The following is a 14,774-nucleotide window of genomic DNA, read 5'->3' as shown; positions in this document are numbered from 1 at the left end:
TATAAAAGGCCTCGCAGCCACAGCACCAGGTTTTGTTGTAATTCTGACTGGCATTACTAAGCTTTTCACTTTTGTCATAATCTCTGTGGTTTTGATCAAATTCTGTTTCCAAGTCGAGTTTCTGATAACCTGTGTTTGTTGATCACCTGAACTCTGCCTGCGCCTTGACCCTGACCCTGCCTCATGGTTTGGCCTCACCTGCCTGTTTAATAGTGTAACCTGTTTGTGTTCGCCTCCAGACATTAACATGACCCATACAATGGTGTTAACAGTTGAGATGCAAACTTTATATGCTTAATCTACTCCCTGAATTGAACAAGTAACAGTCAGATCTGATTATTCAAGTCTACAAATGCATGACTGTGATGCTCTCAATCAGGCTTGTAGGACTTGAGTCCAGGACTCGGATGTGAGTCCGACTCGTGCCCTAATTTTAAGGACTCGTGACTTGACTTGGACTTGAGCACTGATGACTTGGACTCGGACTCGTGCATTAACTGCATTTTGGACTCATAAATTGGAGACAAGGACTCTGTTTTTTTTCTTTATTTTTTGTAACATGGCATAATAATTTGACATAAGATATTTATATCTCTGTTAATTTTTGTACTAATTTTGTGCAACAGAATGCACATTCACCTATTCATATGTCATGTTAATGGCGCTAAAATGCCTGGAGAGAACGCTCCTAGGATTGTCCACTTTGCTTATACAAACTTCTCGTACAGTGGGAAAAAAATGCACTGCTATGTGTTCCATATGTAGAAGAACTATCGAGGAGATGACGGGGACAACCTCGAACTTCAATCATCATTTGGTAAGACTCCACCCAGAGAAGGAAGCGACACGCTATGTTCATTGCTCTGTTGATCACGGGGCTTGCTGAGCGATGAACTAGCTAGTGTTAACCCTCTCTCATGTTATTTGCCCTGTTGATAGTGGGCGGGGCTTGTTGAGTGATGAACAAGCTTTTTTATCTGTAGCCTAATAACTAAAATGGGGCAGTCGAGCAGTAACGTTAGTCCAACACAGTAGCAGAGATGGTTTCACATAAAGGCATCGACCGCCACCATCAAATGGTGCGGTTGGAGTCTTGTTCTCGGACTCAACTCGAAACTTTCTTTAATGACTTGGACTTGACTCGGACTTGAACACTGGGGACTCAAGACTGGACTCGGAACCGAGGTTTAGTCACTGGACTACAACACTGCTCTCAATATACTGTACTATACACTAACATAAGATAAATAATAAAATACAACTTTCATGTTTTTTTTTTTATATTGACTGAATTTACTCTCATTATTTGTTGACTTGCTGTAGCTAATATTAGCTGAGTGGTTAATATTAGTTGGCTAGCTATTAGCTAACTAGCATTAACCAAAACACCAACTTGCAGTTTGCTAATAATGGCTCACTTAGCTCGCATATCATTGGTGAGCTATGAAACATTAATATTAAGTAATTTTGTGAAGGCTATAGAGTTGTTTCAATTTTTGAATAAATTGCACTTATCAGCTTGCACTTTTTCCTGAAGAAGATAAAGCAGGCAGTCTTGGGCAGCTTCTGTAGCACTGCATTTATGTGGCCAGACCTGTAGTGTTGACACCAGTAAATTACTGGAGTGAAACTCTGTGACCTGGAGGAAATTTACACTTGCTGCTGCTACCAGAAGGCTGTCCACATCCTAATGGACTCAGGTCGCCCTGGACACTGCCCTTTCATCCCCTTTCCATTTGGAGAGCACTACAAGTACAGCACATCCACACCTTCACAGCAGGACTGGGCAACTTCTTCCCCAAAGCTGTTACTAAACCATCTGCAAATGTCCCTCATTCGCAACAAATCGACTCTCTGAAGTAAAGGTAACACACCTTGGACCTGTTGTCAATGTCCACATGACATTCCACACAAACCTTGCATCATGGCCATTTGCACTGACCCAAACTCTGGTAACATGCATGATATTGAATATATTTTAAGTATAAGATGAAGCCTTTATTGTCGGATATCCATGATGGTACAGTGAAATGCTTTCCATTGTACATTTCAGCTTGTTAGGAATTTCAGAGCACAGTGTCAGTCAGAATATAGTCCCCTGGAGCAGATCGGGTCAAGGGTCTTGCTCAAGGCCCAACAGGGGGCCTTCTTCTTCTTCAAGGCCCAACAGTGGCCACCACTGCCCATATAAAGAAGTTGACCCCAATGTCCTCTTACAACAATTGCACTAATACTGTTCAAATACACTATGGCCAAATGTTTGACTCCCTGACCATCACAACCATGTGTGCTTGCTGAACATCCCTCTTTGCACTCTTCTGGGAAAGCTTTCCACTAGATTTTGGGATGTGGCTGTGCTTATTAGTGAGATCAGACACTGATGTTGGGATATTGAGGAGGTCTGGGGTGCAGTTGGTGTTCCAGTTCATCCCAAAGGTGTTGAGTGGGGTTGGGGTTGAGGTCGAGGTCAGGACTCACTCAAGTTCTTCCATGCCAACCTTCACACACCATGTCTTCATGGAGCTTGCTTTGCGTATAGCAGTATTATCATGCTGGAACAGGTTTGGGCCTCTTGGTTCCAGTGAAAGAAGAATAGAAAAAGCTTCAGCAAACAGACATTTCAGACAATGGTGTGATTCCAACTTTGTGGCAACGGTTTGAGGAACAACCACATATGGGTGTGATGTGATGGTCAGGTGTCCACAAAGTTCTAGCCGTGTGTGTGTGTATTGTTTTTCCAGCCATCAGGTGTCCAGTTTTGGTGAACCTGTGCCCATGGTAGTATCAGATTCTTCTTCTTGGCTAACAGCTTGGAAAGCTTTCCACTAGATTTTGGGATGTGGCTGTGCTTGTTAGTGAGATCAGTCACTGATGTTGGGATATTAAAGTAAATAAAAGTAAGTAAAATTTATTTATATTGCACTTTTCCCAGACAAAACAGTCACAAAGTGCTTCACAATAACAGAAAAATTAAAAGGCTAAAACACAGTAACATAATAACACAATGAGATATAGTCACAGATAATGTAGCAATAGGTATACAATGTTAACCAAAAGCTAGTTTAAAAAAGTGTGTCTTTAGCTGCCTTTTAAAACAGTCTACAGAGACAGCAAACCTGAGATGAATAGGTAGGGCATTACACAATTTAGGAGCAACTGTCTCAAACGCACAGTCACCATGGGTTTTTAGATGAGTACGTGGGACAGACAGAAGGTTTTGATTGTCAGACCTGAGAGAGCGTGCCAGTATATGGGGGTGAATTAAGTCTGCTAAATAGGCAGGGGCCTGGCCATGTAGTGTTCTATAGGTGATAGTGAGAATTTTAAACTGAATCCTGTACTGTACAGGAAGCCAGTGAAGGGAGCTGAGAATGGGAGTAATGTGGGAGTATCTGCTTGACTTAATAAGTAGCCTAGCAGCAGCATTTTGAATGGACTGTAAGCGAGAGAGGACAGATTTGTTAAGGGAAGAGAAAAGAGTGTTACAATAATCAATGCGGGAAGAGATGAAAGCATGAAGAAGCATCTCTAATTCTGTGTAAGACACCATAGAGCTCAGTTTACTAATGTTACGCAGATGAAAAAAAACATGATTTGGTTAACAGTTTGATATGTGTTTCGAAAGACAAGGACTTATCAAAAGTCACCCCTAGATTTCTCAGACTGGACCGAACAAAAGGTGAATAAGGCCCAATATTCTGTATAATCTCAGGTGTAACATTATCAAGAGCAAATATTAACACTTCTGTTTTACCAGTGTTCAGCTGCAAAAAATTTCCTGCCATCCACTCCTTGATGGCATCTAGGCAGCCTAGGAGCCTAGAGAGCCTTGATGCCTCCTTGGGTTTAAAATTAAAATGAAGTTGTAAATCATCTGCCTACATATGATAAGTGATATTAAAACTATTTATAATATGACCCAGCGGTAACATGTACAGTGTAAAAAGGAGTGGGCCCAGAACTGACCCCCGTGGGACACCACAAGAAAGAGGAGAGGAAGAGGAGAGAAAGTCCCCTATGGAAACATTAAGGCCCTGTCTACACGGCAACGGATTCAGGTGAGTCCGATACAATTGTTTATCGTTTCGGCCTGGCGTCCACACGGCACCGGCGTTTTGGGTGCCCCAAAACACAATCTTTTGAGAACGGGTTCCAGAGTGGAAAGATCTGGCAACGTTGCCGTTGCGAAGTCGTCTGGATGAGTAGAACGGATTTGTTTACGATGACGTCACAACCACATGACTGTGAGTGCTTCACGCCGGGTAGAAGTGTAACGAACTCGATGCGAGTTGTCAACAAATCCTATAACTTGGTTCATGAAACGCGCTTACAAAATATTTTCACTGTGAATATTTATTGTGTAATGGTGCAAAGTGAGAGAGAGAGAGAGAGAGAGAGAGAGAATAGCTCTTAGGGCAGAGTCAATCCCGCCAGCAAAAATAGGGAAAAAAAGGAGCGATCTCACCTCTTCAGATGTTGGTTTAAGTCCTACAATACATTCCTCAAAAAGGGCATAGAAGAACAAGTTAATCCATCAACGTGTAGCATTCAATTTATTCTGGACCATTAAAGACGCCGCCTTCCGCGTAGAATCATACGTCATCCTCGCCGCCATATTGGATGGGTCAAAGCGGAGAATAAAGATGCCTCATTCATGTGCTGCGTTTAACTGTACCAAACGAGATCACATGGGATTACCTTTCACAGGTGAGACTGGAAAAATACTTTTCATTGTATTTGGTCATTATAATGTAATTTTACGAACAGATTTTTCTGACTTTGTGGCTAATATGAAGTCTCGCGCATAATAGTTTATGCGCATGCATCCTTACTTTTTCTGTTGTTCTGGTGTCTCCGGACCATCTTACAGCGCACCTAGAGGTGTGGCATGTGTATTGCATCGTTTTCAGCAAGCGTTGCGTTGCCATATGGACCTGATATTTTACTGATCATTGCCCATTTGGACGCGATATTTTTTTAAATAACATCTCGTTGCCGTTGTCGTGTGGATGTAGCCTAAAACTCCAGTAAGATAAGAGGTAAACCAGTCTAATGCAATCCCTGAGATGCTCACCCAGTCACGTAGCCTCTTAAACAGAATGTGATGGTCTACAGTGTCAAAAGCAGAGCTAAGGTCAAGGAGCACAAGTACAGAGCATTCACCTGCATCTGCAGGCATTTGAATGTCATTAGTGACCCTTAAAAGGGCAGTTTCAATTGAATGACGTTTCCGAAAACCAGAGTGAAATTTATCATAAAGACTGTGACTGTCTAGTAAGGCTGTGAGTTGGTTGGCTACAACCTTTTCCAGAATTTTGGATAAAAACGGTAATTTAGATATGGGCCTATAATTCTTGAGTTCAGCAGGGTCCAAATTGGGCTTTTTTACAATGGGTTGTATAGTGGCATGCTTAAAGGAAGATGGGACACACCCTGTAGCCAATGACAAATTAATAATAGCCGTCACTACAGGTCCAATCCATGGAGAGGGATTAAAGATGGCCTTTGACTTAACTTTTAGTGGAGCCACTTTATCCAAAACATATAGGACTTTAGTAAATAAGAATAGTGGAATTATGTCTTGGGGACTGGAGGATAATTTCATGTTCTTGACCAGATTTTGTAGGTCATTAAAATTAATAGGATGAAAAGACTCCAGAAGAGTACAATGTAGAGAGGGGCTACTTCTAACGGTGCATAACCCAGGCTGAATACTAGATCTAATGGCTGAGATCTTATCAACAAAGAAGCTGAGGAAGTTATTACAGTCATCTTGAGAAAAGCATGGCAAAGCAGTTATGGGCAGTGAAACAATGTTGTTAACTGTGTCAAACAAAAACTTAGGGTTATTTTTTGATGAAGAGATTACGTTGGCAAAGTAGACAGACCGACTCTCCCTAATTAAGCCATTCAGAGAGTGCCTGAGCTCCTTAAAGTACAAACGATGTACTTCAAGTCCAGTGATTTTCCATAGGCACTCAGTCTTACGACACTTTCTCCTTAAACAACGGACATCATCCGATATCCATGGAGAGGGATTAAAAATGGCCTTTGACTTAACTTTTAGTGGAGCCACTTTATCCAAAACAGAAAAACATTGTTCATTGAAGGATTGCAGCAAGAGTTCAGCATCATTACATCCTAAAATAAAGTCCCCTCTAAAATTTGAAGAGAAGCGATTCACAGATTTCTGTGTGATAGAGCGAAAGCATGTCATTCTTTTGCCGCATGGAGGATCAATAGGTACAGAAAGATTAAAAAATATACTCTTGTGATCACTTATCATCAGGTCTTCACAACTAGTATTCACAATGCTAAGACCGATAGAGAAAACAAGGTCCAAAGTATGACTACCAGAGTGAGTTACACCAATAACATGCTGTATTAAATTGTGCGACTCAGTAATACTTAGAAACTCATTTGGAGCGCGGTTTTCACAATCATCAATGTGCAGGTTAAAGTCACCAACTAACAACAGATTTTCCAGTTTGATACAAGAAATCAGGAAGTCTGAGAATTCTGATAAAAACTGAGTAGCCGAACCAGGAGGATGGTAAATTAAGGCACAAAAGAATGGCCTGGACCGCCCAACTTTAGTGAGTTGCAGCTTGAAAGTAGAAAAAGTTTTCGTACTCACCAGTTGGCAGACATAGCGAGACTTCCACACCACAGCTAGACCTCCACTGCGGCCTGACAGGCGTGGAGATCCAATGTAGGAGCAGTCTGCAGGGCACAGCTCATTTAGGTGAATAAACTCCATGTTCTGTTGCCACATTTCTGTCACAAACAGAAAGTCCAAGTTTTCCCTAGTAAACAAGTCATTTAGGACATAAGCCTTGTTTGCAATAGAGCGGGCATTTACCAAGCATATTTTCACAGATGAAAAGGAAGAGTTCGAGAAGCAGGAAGTTGTGCACTCAAGGGGTCAGAGCAGTGGCAAGCCACGACAGCCCCGACCATCTCCAAAGCTCGGACGAGGTAAATCCATGCTTAGAAATCCACAGGGGGCATCCAGAATCACTGCCTGCAGATATGATGTTCTGACAGGACTACCCCGAGGCCAGGCAGGGAATAACCTTCCCAGCTGGACACCATACGGGAGCAGCGCAGGATGACCCATGTCAGGACAGCCCTGAGAGTTGACAACAAGAACTTGCTTCCAACGGCGCCGAAGTTTAACTTGGGAACCCGCCCTAGATCCACGTCTCTTCCATTTGCAGTGTTTCTTGGCTGATGACATAAACTTCCTCCTCCAGTCATGCTGTAGTGATGGACCAAGGGAAGGTAAGCGGCGCACAAATGGGGGTAGTGGAGGTGGATTCCCAACTCCGGGCAGACTATCCATGACAGTTCTGATTTGCAGCAGCATTTGCCGATCGTAGACCAAGGCAGCCAAGACATCACTGGCGGATAATAGTAATGGAAAGAATAGGCATAGAATTGCCAACAGTTGAGATAGTGATAGTGGCAGCGACAGTCGGGCCAGGGCAGCAGCAAAGCCAAACACAGGCGCCATCTTAGTGAACCCCGCCCCACTTGATATTGAGGAGGTCTGGGGTGCAGTTGGTGTTCCAGTTCATCCCAAAGGTGTTGAGTGGGGTTGGTGTTGAGGTCGAGGTCAGGACTCACTCAAGTTCTTCCATGCCAACCTTCACACACCATGTCTTCATGGAGCTCACTTTGTGTACAGCAGTATTATCATGCTGGAACAGGTTTGGGCCTCTTGGTTCCAGTGAAAGGAGAATAGAAAAAGCTTCAGCAAACAGACATTTCAGACAATGGTGTGATTCCAACTTTGTGGCAACGGTTTGAGGAACAACCACATATGAGTGTTGAGTGGGGTTGGGGTTGAGGTCAAGGTGTTGAGTGGGGTTGAGGTCGAGGTCAGGATTCACTCAAGTTCTTCCATGCCAACCTTCACACACCATGTCTTCATGGAGCTTGCTTTGTGTATAGCAGTATTATCATGCTGGAACAGGTTTGGGCCTCTTGGTTCCAGTGAAAGGAGAATAGAAAAAGCTTCAGCAAACAGACATTTCAGACAATGGTGTGATTCCAACTTTGTGGCAACGGTTTGAGGAACAACCACATATGGGTGTGATGTGATGGTCAGGTGTCCGCAAAGTTCTAGCCGTGTGTGTGTGTATTGTTTTTCCAGCCATCAGGTGTCCAGTTTTGGTGAACCTGTGCCCATGGTAGTATCAGATTCTTCTTCTTGGCTAACAGCTTGGAAAGCTTCCCACGTGGTGTTCCGACTGTTGTAGCTCATCCGTGTTGAGGTTTGAAGTGTCCTGAGGTGCTTTTCTGTTGTGAAAAGTGGATCTGTTCCTGTAGCCTTCCTTCCAGCTCAAATCAGGGAAGTGGTCAGACTCATCAACAAGGCATTTCTACCTGCAGATCTGCTGCTCTCTGGATTTTTTTTTTTGCACAACTCTATAATAGAATTAAGCTGTTTATCTCTACTATACATAGCACATGAGTCAATTCACTGGCTTGTTACCAAGGCCTTCATGACTTGGATTTGTGTTGGACAGAAAAATAAAGAAATAACTAACTTGTGACTCAGTGTAATTGCCAGTGACCTTTGTGTTACTGATGAACGTGCAGTATAATGTGTAACCAGTCAGTGTTTATTTATTTATCTTTAATCTCTTCTCCATTGCTAATAACTGCTATTCCTATTCAGTATCTAGTTGTACAACATTCCTCATCACTTAAGTTTTGTTTGTTGTCATGTGAACCTTGTTTTCAAGGAGCAAACTGTGAAACGAACACACTAGTCATTCTGTTGTATTGCTGTATTACCACTGCTGTGGATAAGCAATGGTAGCAGAAACAAGATTTGAATAACAAAATATCTCCAGTTGAGTCCTAAAATAAGTGACTTTTTTTTTTTGTTTCCATATACAGTAGATATTCAAATTTCCTGTTAAAGCAAATGTTTGTCCATTGAAAGTACATCTTACTTTATCTTGGCTTTTTTTTCCCTCTTCCTGAAGAAATATCAGAACTTCTCTGAGTAACTTTAGATTATATTCAATACATCACAGTTAAACAGGCAGAAAGAGCAAAGTGTTATAAATAACATAAGTTTTGCAATGTGTTTCTGTGGATCTGCTGTCGTATCTGTAAACCTGTCCCATTTGATGCATTTGTGAAGCCACAGTGACACACAATCACATGATGTGAACACGGAAGTCCACGCCACAGTGAGTCGGAGGCCTGTTTAAGCCTCTCTCAAAAACAGCAAGCAATGTGATGTGTGGTTAGTATTTAGGGAAATGTTTTGAGGAAATGCTCCGTGCTAACATGTGACATTAATACAGGTACGATCATTAACTGTTAGGTTAGAGCCAGTGTTGGGCTTTTTTTGACCTTCAGCATAGTAAAAGTAAAAGCTGGTGTGTTGAGAGCTATTGTAAAGATTATTGTTATTATGTTTGCTGAAGTTATATTTTCCTAAAAAAGAAAACATGTGATAGAAGAAGCACCAAGTTTAGAATATATTTCCACATACACAGTGGAATTTTGAAATAACTGAACTTGAGAAAGACCTTGCCTAAAGCTCAATGTTCTCTCTAATTAACTTCCTATAAATTCCCACTTCTCTTTTTCTTCACTAGGGATGAACTTTCCACATGAGGATGCTTTGTGCTGACCACATCAATACAAACACTTCCATTTGTACTAAACATTTCCTGCTTACTTCAAAAATACATACCCTATGGGTACATGTGGCTACTGCTCATCTCATCTCATCTCATTATCTCTAGCCGCTTTATCCTTCTACAGGGTCGCAGGCAAGCTGGAGCCTATCCCAGCTGACTACGGGCGAAAGGCGGGGTACACCCTGGACAAGTCGCCAGGTCATCACAGGGCTGACACATAGACACAGACAACCATTCACACTCACATTCACACCTACGGTCAATTTAGAGTCACCAGTTAACCTAACCTGCATGTCTTTGGACTGTGGGGGAAACCGGAGCACCCGGAGGAAACCCACGCGGACACGGGGAGAACATGCAAACTCCACACAGAAAGGCCCTCGCCGGCCCCGGGGCTCGAACCCAGGACCTTCTTGCTGTGAGGCAACAGCGCTAACCACTACACCACCGTGCCGCCCCGTGGCTACTGCTTATAAATAAAATAGTTTTCTGATCCCATGTCCATGCAATAAATATAGCATATATACATGTTATCAATGATACTCTCCTCATCTCTTGCAAGCGTCACCAAGCTGTGAGCAGCATCAGGGCTTGTAGTGTTTTGGTTCCCAGTTTTGTTTACTGTGTTTTTTGTTCAAAATACAGTGCTGTGAACTAGATCTATTTTCAAAATAGTAAGAAAGCACTTGTTCATGAATTGCCTTAGAAGCATTATTTAATACTAATGAGCACATTTGTTTCACAAGTATACTGTAAAGGCTCAAAAAAAAATCAAGTGAATAGCAGAAGTTTGATATCGGCTTCTCAATCTGTCTGCCAAAAAGCTAAAAAAAAACTTCCAAAGCCTTTCATTTGACCTTTCAGAAGGACCAAACAAAAGCTGTGATAATCAAAAGGTAAATTTTCTTAAAATAAACACCACGTGATATCGAATCAGTAGCCTTGGTGAACCACGAGGTGAATTTCGTTTATCTTTTTATCTGCCGATTATCTTCCGATACTACAAAGTTATAACGAGGTTTCTCTTATTTCATTTCTAGTTCTGATTGGTTCCGAAGATTATCAAGAAGTAGAACGGGTAATCAAACTTGATCAGGATAAGTACTGATTTGGTTCAGAAGTTTCGCTATTGTTACACTCATTCTTACATTCATACAACACGATGACATAATGGCTTCACCACTCGTTCTTGTGTACCTTTTGATAACGTGAGAAACTGTTCGTATCACAAGACCACGATTCGCCGTTCTGGTGATTGTAATGCTTATGCGTATGCGCAGTGTGCTATTGTTACACTCATTCTTACATTCTAACAACACGATGACACAGTGGCTACTGCCTCACTTTGCCTCTGAGGCAGTATCCACTAAAATCAACAGATCAGACAGAGCTTTCCAGCTGTCAGCACTCTGTCACACAGCACCATGTTTCAGTCTGCAGTAAGTGGCTCCTGCTTCTCCCAGCTCCACACCTGGTCAGGTGACCACGTTTTTGAAGTGGGACAGCTTCTTCATTCACCTGCATTCTCAGCTTGAACTGCACTGAAAGTCTAAAGGACAAGGGAATCCTCTTGATTCTTCTACAAGCAAAAAGCCTTTGAGATGACATGGCCGCTGTGATGTCCCTCACTGTCCCTCACGTGCAGAGGCTTCACCAGGATTGGGAATGCTGGGAATGTTTGAGCGTGGGTCGTGGCCTTGGTCGCGACTGGGGGAGTTGGGGAAGGGGGCTCTCCCTCAGGAAAAGTTTGAAAATTTCATCTTTTTTGGTGCAGTCTGGTGACTCCTGGAGCTGCAATTAAGCCTTAAAAAGAAATGAAAGAAAGCATTAATTTTAAGTGTGAATTATATTTTATTAGGCATTTAACACAAACTTTTTCTTTGCAGGAGGCTGAGGGTCCTCATCATCAGTCTACCTTGGTCTCTTGGCAGAACTTTGCTTTCCCAATGGTTTCTTCTATTAAAACATCTATTAAAACATTTCTTAGTAATGCAGGGTTGGACTTAAAGCAGTCCCTATTGGGAAAATACTCTACAAAATCATAAAGGACTCAATTTTTTGAAAAACCATGGAGTCCAGGGACTCAAATTTGAAAGTCTTAGCCAAACCCTGTACCTTCTGCATGGACAAAATCTTGCTGTATTTGAATATTAATCAAAAGCAACACAGTACATCTTTCACAGACAGAATACTCATGGTTACTTTGAAATTTAGTTATAAGTTCCTTTTTGATCAAAGGATTAGTGTTTTTCACTACCCGATATTTTATCTAGATTATCACGTAACAAATATAGATGTCACAAAAACCTATATATAACATATATATTGCAGTACGTAGGTACTTAGTGGTCACATTAAAAAAAAAAGTTTTACCTCCAAATAGCCTGAACTTTGTCTGACAGATTTGATCCTGTATACGGTGGGCATTCCCACCCCGAAATAGAAACCAATTGAAACTGAAAGAGTGAAAGTGATTATCATGCCATTACCATGGGAACAGTCTTTTATGAATGTGTGAGTGGGCGCTCAGCGCTCTAATTCCGGTGTGACTGAGCAAGGTGACAAGTTTTATGTTTCATCTAATTTAGGTAATTTTAAAACTATAATATTATTTGGCAGTGGGCACATAGGAAAGTGTAAAGTATAAAGTTTCTGTCAATATGTTTATCATGCTTGTATGATGAAAAACTCATGAAGATATTTATCTAAATACACGACCTACTCATTCTAAACCTGCCAAGCTTCGCCGGCGAAGCTCTCATATCTCATGGTATTTTGCTTCCATTCAAGCCTCGTTTCACAGTCTGAACAATAAGAACGCTACATTTTTGGCGGTAAATTTGATTTTTTCGATTTAACTTTCATATATGGAAAGCACGTGCGCCGGGAACCCTCTGATCGTTGACAAAAATGTCCACAAAAATGCACAAAATTACTTCACAAAACGACAAAATTTCACAAAATTTGGGTTAACACAAGTTAGTATAAAATTTATAGGCCACGTTTGGGGATTTATGGCCATGTTTTTGAGAATCGGCTGTGGAAAACACAGCTGCACGGCTCGCTAGCTAAGCCTATGCTCACATGTCTGCAGAAATGACAATGACAACTCTTCAATTTGCTTCTCTGAGGGGAAAAAAAATCACTTTCCACAACAGAATTGCCGATGGTAGCTTCTCCTGCAAGCTCATGATGTGGTGGGATTCGAGCTCAATGAACAGGCTGAATATCCCACCTCTCATACTCCTCTGCATTTCTCCACACTCTCCTTTATCTTTTGTCCTTCATCCCAGTAATACACGGTGTCTTTATTCCAAAGCCCACACCATCCAAACCACATCTTACTCTCAGCTCTTATTCACACATCATCTCAGCTACTACTTGTCTATGCTGTCTCTTTAAGCACATCGCCCTTCTGTCTCTCAAAGCTTCAGTCCCTAAAGGTTTGCAGCCCTTTTTTCCATCAATGCTCTCAGCACTTCCTGTCCCTCCATGACTGCAGCTTTTGTCTTTCAAAGCTTGAAGCCCTTTCTGTCTGTCTCTTAAACCAGTTCTTCTGTGGCTTGCAGCCTTTCAGGTCTTTCAAACTTGCAGCCCACAGTGCTCATAGTGCTTCCTGCCAGTCCCCCCCCTTATTTTGTCCATCATTCAAGCTTCCATTTCCTCTTTACCCAGTCCTTCTTCATAACCATTTTGAGCTTCCAAGTCATCTCTCATCGTTCACTTCTCAAGGACAGTTCTTACAGAAGTACTATAAATATTCTTCTTCTTCCTCCCATGGCTAAGTCCACTTCCCTTTCCCTTAATGTTACTTCATCAGGCTTCTTTTCTTAGCCAGAAGGAGTCCTCTACCACACTGCCTCTCTCTAAGCTGCTGAAATCACCTTCAAGTCTTCAAGCCACGGGAACCATTCATCATCCTCGATGCCCTTTGAGGACATGAACAGACAGGTAGAGCTGCTGTAACACGCCGCTAATCGATCATTCATACTTGTCACTTAAAATGCCCCAATTTGTGACCCAACACCAGACTGGAGTATCAGATTTCATGCTTCCACTCTCCAAGTCTATCTAACTTCCTCAGAAAGGTGCCTAACTGGATTCCTTCATGCCTAACGTCTGTGGGAGCTCGTCTGCTGTGCACACTAAAACTACATCCAGACCATGCTAGCTGGAATTATGTTACATTTGCATACAATAAGAAATCATCCAGAAAGAAAAGAAGTTTACATTACAGTTAATGATTGTGTATGATTCATGGACACATATTTAAACACAGTATAGTTTAAAGACTTTACGTCAATTCAGTTTGAATTAGCCAAAGAAAAGCAGAGGAGACTATTGATGAACATGTTGCTGCAGTATGAAAAATGAGCTTGGGTCAGGTTACATGTGACACAGTTGACATGCTGATGATGACTTGGCAGAATAGGATATACAGTTGTAGTCAGAAGTTTACATACAGTGACCTGAATGTCATCTTGGATATGAATGTCATGGCAATATTTGGGCTTTCAGTAATTTCTTCAAACTGTTCTTTTTCTGTGGCAGAATGTACAGCATACATCTTTAATAATTAAAAAAACAAAAACAAAAACAAACTAGAATTTGGTGCACAAGTTTTAATTTTCTTTGGATTTTCTGAAATCCACACAGGGTCAAAATTATACATCCAGGGTCAAAAATTTACATACAGCACACCTAATATTTGGGTAAAATGTCTCTTTGCAAGATTCACCTCGACCAACCATTTTTGTTTACCATAAACAAGCTTCTGGCAGAATTCTGGTTGGATATTTCATGACTCTTCATGGTAGAATTGGTAGAGTTTAATTATTATTATTATTATTATTATTATTATTAATTATTTTTTTCTTGGCATGGACTCGACTTATAAGCCTGGTCCACATATTTTCAATAGGGTTGAAGTCAGGGCTTGTTTTAAGCTTAATGTTAGCCTGCTTTATCCTCCACAACCAGCTCTGATGTGTGTTTGGGTTCATTGTCCTGTTGTAACTCCCAAGTTGTGTTCAAGTTTCTGATGGTGTATGCTGAAGAATTCTGAGGTAGTCCTCCTTCATTATTCCATACAGTGTCCATCTGTAC

This window comes from Neoarius graeffei, chromosome 16, assembly GCF_027579695.1.
Source record: "Neoarius graeffei isolate fNeoGra1 chromosome 16, fNeoGra1.pri, whole genome shotgun sequence".
In the NCBI taxonomy this organism is placed as follows: Eukaryota; Metazoa; Chordata; class Actinopteri; order Siluriformes; family Ariidae; genus Neoarius; species Neoarius graeffei.
The sequence above is the reverse complement of the archived record's forward strand: the minus strand, read 5'-3'. Positions refer to the sequence as shown.